The following is a 5,529-nucleotide window of genomic DNA, read 5'->3' as shown; positions in this document are numbered from 1 at the left end:
ACATATTTTCTCCGAGACTTGAAATCCGGTACCCCCCGGGTTACCAAGTTGGTTAGAAACTCGCTTTGTTATACGTGTAGGATGTATTGAATATATTGAATCTGGAAGTTGGATTGATTTTCAAAGTTTGGGCACAGACTGCAGAGTGTAGGTTACGATGATTAAATTATTTCACATAAAATCACATTTATCAAAGACAAGTTCATTAAAATCAGGTAAATAAAAAATATTTAATTTGTGTTTCACGTGAAGGATTATTTTATTATTTTAGCCTGATGAGAACTATAAAAACCAAAAGTAAGTTTTTTTCCGAGAACAATGTTCTTTATTGGGTTCATTAATTTAAATGCTAAAATCTCAAAAAATATTTAATTTGTGTTTCACGTGAAGGATTATTTTATTATTTTAGCCTGATGAGAACTATAAAAACCAAAAGTAAGTTTTTTTTCCGAGAACAATGTTTTTTATTGTGTTCATTAATTTAAATGCTAAAATCTTGAGTGTAATAATCGAAATAATTTTAGCTTTAGGAGGTTCCGAGAAATATTATTATGTCTGTAACCTTCTCTTACGAATGCCAGAAATGAGTCAAATGAGTTTTCAAGTCCATTTGAATTGCAAAGTATTAAATGGTTCTCGAAACTTACACCTTACGTCCTTAAAGTTGGTAAAACTTTGAAATAAAATTGTTCTTCTCTGAATTTTTGTTTTTACATGAGTTCACATTGGTCAATCGTTATCTTATAATACTCATGTTTAGTGTTATTTAATCACGCTCTTTTGTTTCTTTTGCACCACTGGTAAAATTACCGTTTCTAGGTACCGAGTTTTATCTCTCTCATTTTATGTCTTTACTCTTTTTATACCAATCAAAGATACATCATGCATATAAGAACAGTGAGGATCTTCCTTCATGCGGACAAAGGAACTTCTTAGGCTCATATTCTAGCAGAATACATTAATGTTTTATTCTGCTCTACACATTCTTGAAATACGCGCTTACTTCAAAAAAAAAGTCTGGCTTTCATCGCTTCGGCTATTTGACATAAAATAATTGTTGCATCAAATAACTCAAAGTGATTGGGTTGTCAAGCATGATAAATGCACGTTTGAACTGAGTAGTTTTTTTTTCAACTCTAAGATCGAGTATTAAACTCTTCATATATAAAAAATATTCTCTCTTGGTTCAATCTTGCTATGATGACCACTAATGATGCTGAGTGGAAACATAATACATGGCATAGCTTCGACAGTTACATTTCAAATTTAACTACACTTTGTTACATGGTATGAACTTTCATCTGTACGGTTTCAGCTGATGAGAAAAGAACAACGTCTTGAGCTCAATTTCATCATGAATTAAAATGTACGGGATCTTCTGTATACGATCATCAGAAATACCAAGATGTTTAGTAGTAGTCTTACACCAGATTTTTTTTTTTCTTTTTAACTTAAAAAAGGAAATAATAAAAAATAAAATAAGTGTGAGCAAAGACACTGATGCATAATGAGATCCTTGAGACAAGAATGAGATAGTTCTTTGAACTTTCATATTAATTTTATTACACATATAGGATCAGGTTTTTTTAATATAATTCTCTCTCTCTTTTTATGCTCTTAAGATCTTCCAGTCAGTCGTTTTATGGTGTTTTTGTTTTCTTTAACCTTGACTCGTATATAAAACGTTGATTTGAATTTTAGTTGAGTATAAGGTAGCCTCATCGGACATCTTATCTTTCTGGTAATATAATAATATCAATAATGCATTCATAAGAAATAAATCATTAGTTAGAAGTAGCAGTCGTCGTAATGTTTTCTGATCACAAAGAACAAGCATTATCTTCACATTGATCAACGTCAAGAGAGATACACAGAGAAATGGGTAGAATTAAATAAAATAAACTATCCGAGTATTTAGATCAATCAAGAGTAGAAACGAGTTTGCCTTTAAGTGGAAGGGGAGTGTATGTCTGGGAGATTGAAGACCGCAGATACAAGAAGGAAAACGTTCAAGAGTAGAAACGAGTTTGCCTTTAAGTGGAAGGGGAGTGTATGTCTGGGAGATTGAAGACCGCAGATACAAGAAGGAAAACGTTAGGTACTAAAGAGTCCTTCGTGGGGCCTCTCTTAGGGCGTTATATTTTTGTGTAAAAGCCGATGAGCTTTAGGTATTCCAGCACGGCCTTCCATTAAATGTTTATTAAACTACATTAGAATGTTTTTAACTAATGGGCGAGGTATGTTAGAAAATATTTTTTTTATTGCTGTACTTTAGCCATCACAGAACATATTGTAGAGACTAAAACCGTAGATTTACTAGCAAAACATTTCCTAGCAAATGAAATTCCAGAATGTAAGTTTGTCCGCACCGGTAAAATAACGGGGAATATGGCACATCCACCACTATTAGTGGAGACGCCAGTACAACGCTTGCCCATATTACCTTTCTGCAATGATTTGAAGTCGTGGGTAACCTATTTTCACCAGGTGTCTTCCACAATTTTACCTCTGACCTCTGAATTGGGGTTTTTTGAGAGGATAATCCTTGATTTTTTCTTTTTTTTTTACTTGAGCAAGTTTCTCGGAAATGGTGAGAAAAAGAAACTCATAAACCAGCGCGTCAATACCCCCGCCTTCAATTTTTCTCTTTTCTCTCCTTTTCCTTTTCAATTTATTATTTCCCAATTTGGCCTTTTCCTGCCATTTCTCAGAAGGCTAGAGATAAACTCCTTATTCATATGATTTTCCTCTGCTTTTTTTGTACTTTCCTTACTTATTTAACTTCAGAACTTCTATAATTTTACTTTTTATTCGAGAAGAATAAAATCCTTTAGCCTTAGTTGTACAAAAAAAGTCCCAATGACTCGGTGAGACAATGCAAAAAGGGAGAGATTGACTTGGTATTTTCACCTCACTTTTCCCCTACAACGTGTTCGATATATCCACAACATTAGTGGATATGCCAAATTTACAAGTGGGCATTACGGTTTTAGGTAAACGATACACGTAAAATTTTAATTCTTATAGGGAGAGATTGACTTGGTATTTTCACCTCACTTTTCCCCTACAACGTGTTCGATATATCCACAACATTAGTGGATATGCCAAATTTACGAGTGGGCATTACGGTTTTGGGTAAACGATACACGTAAAATTTTAATTCTTATGAAAGAGCTTACGTATAATGGAAAAATATTGTTCCTTTCAATTTATTATTTTTCACCTGGACTTTTTCTTGTTATTTCGCAGTAAGCTAAAGATAAATTCAGAAGATAACCAGAACTCTTACTGTGCAAGAGAACTTCTTTAAAGTAACATTAGATGTGGAAAGTTTAAATATTGTTCCTTTCAATTTATTATTTTTCACCTGGACTTTTTCTTGTTATTTCGCAGTAAGCTAAAGATAAATTCAGAAGATAACCAGGACGGTGCAAGAGAACTTCTTTAAAGTAACATTAGATGTGGAAAGTTTTAGATAAAACAATACTACTGAGGATGAGGACTGAGGGTTGAACAATGTTTTAAGCATCTGCTATGATGCTATATCGGGTTACCAAGTTACTTGATGTAAATATTTTCATTTCATGGGGTCTCTATAGAGCTTGCTTTAACCTTCGCTAAAAAGAGAATTACAGGGTTTTTCGACTGCCTGACAAAGCCTGATGTTCTGGGTCTGTGACTAATTCTTAACTAAAAATATATCTCCTCTTTTATTATTACATTTTTAACGTTGAATTATGAGATTTTTTTTTGAGTAGGTAGGTACGCATCATGTGGTGCGTGAATATTTTGCCTTCTAGTACTAGATTCACAGTATGACACAATAGATAGCCTGCTCTTCTAACTACACGTGTTTCACCTCCTCAGCATTTTGGTAAATATTTAGGCCTTTTAAAGAATTTAACATCAATCTATGTATATCCTTGAGGGTAAAGAATTCAAATACATATAGGTAAATGAACTCTTGCCTTTAAGTACACACGTAGACGAAATCCTAAAAAAAAAAAAAAAAAAAAAAAAAAAAAAAAAAAATGCTTACAAAAATGTTGTCAATAACATGGTACCCTATCACTCCTATCAGTTTCATCAAAATATTTTCCACAGCAATTAAAGAGCATGGGACAAAAAAGAGGTCTGGAAAATTGAATTTACATGTAATTAATTATTTATTATACGAACCTACGTGTAATTTATTTATTGATTTATTATTATATTAACGTTGAATGGCAAATACTATTTTAGAATTTTACATGGACATGACTTTTAATACCTCATATATTGGTAATAATAGACTGTTGGAAGATAACCAATGGGCGAGGTTAACGCCTAAGGCTCTTGCTACCTTCTACCTTCTAACCCTAGTGCCATTATTCTTATGGTCATATCTCAAATATAATGATTATGGAGATAAATTTTCTGCTTCAGTTGGTACTTTACTCCGGGATTCTATATTATGAGCCTCATTTTCATTTGTTGAATAAGTTTTCAACATTAGTTCCATTTATAATTCGCGCCATCGCCACCCTGAACATTGCTATGAGCAGGCTGCATATCTCATCTGGAAATGTTTCATTTTATGTTGTGTAACTTGTGTATCATATTTTTAGTTTTACATGGAGGAAAACTTGGAATTCAACTACAGTAACATTATTTTGAATAAGAAAATTTCCTTGGTATGTTATAAATTCAGGAAAATTTTCTTGAAATAAAACATAAAATTTAGCTCTGAAAAAGTCGTAACATTTTCCCCCTTATTTTTCTGGATTCGATCTCATACAACACACAACACACTATCCTAAAGACAATATACTAAAATGTAATGCTGCACCAGACATTGCACCATATGCTTACTCATGTTTCTAGTTCTAAACATGAAACAACTACTTATGAATTAATTAAGATATATGAAATTCCTTCCTTACATGAAATCAAGGCATAAGAAATTCTTTAGATCCTTCAGAATTAACTACTAAATGGAATGCCCATTTTTATAGTTTTAGGTTCAAAATTTCGAAATATCATTTAAACGATGCTACTATGGACAACTTCTTTATTGGTTAGGTTCAAAATTTCGAAATATCATTTAAACGATGCTACTATGGACAACTTCTTTATTGAAAGGAATTTCCTAGTCTCTCTAGATATGTCAATAACATGTTAACATCTAACAAAGTAGGTATGCTAAAAATCTGTATTGTAGTCGAAGTGGACTTATTATTAAGACCCAGAGGAGGGGAGAACATGTATTGTGACCCCTAGTTTATAATATTTATCGCGTTTGTGTCCTACTTGAACAACAGGGAGTTGTGGTTATAACGTTATAATACAAGTATCAACTATGTACTTTAATTAGAATCACTTTCTATAACATTCAATTACTACTTATATTAGCCGGGCATGCCTGTAATAAGCAACAAGGGAATGGTTCTGTACTGTACAAAGTTCTTTCTAACTGTATCTAACTTTTTGTGAAGAGCAAATTTATGATTTGATCACAGTAGCGTCGTGCCGTTGATTATAAAATAACCA

At 32.6% G+C, this 5,529-nt stretch overlaps 1 long non-coding RNA gene across 1 annotated transcript; it reads left to right on the top strand.

The window, feature by feature from the left end:
* The first annotated feature begins 4,026 nt into the window (after nt 1-4,026).
* LOC113467375 lies at nt 4,027-5,242 on the top strand. Its single transcript, XR_003391470.1, has 2 exons — nt 4,027-5,000; nt 5,062-5,242. It is a non-coding gene; the product is annotated as an uncharacterized LOC113467375 (long non-coding RNA).
* Nucleotides 5,243-5,529: the final 287 nt, after the last annotated feature.

Source organism: Diaphorina citri, unplaced genomic scaffold (genome assembly GCF_000475195.1).
Source record: "Diaphorina citri unplaced genomic scaffold, Diaci psyllid genome assembly version 1.1 scaffold464, whole genome shotgun sequence".
In the NCBI taxonomy this organism is placed as follows: domain Eukaryota; kingdom Metazoa; phylum Arthropoda; class Insecta; order Hemiptera; family Psyllidae; genus Diaphorina; species Diaphorina citri.
Note: the sequence above shows the minus strand (reverse complement) of the source record. Positions and strands in the feature narration are given on the sequence as shown.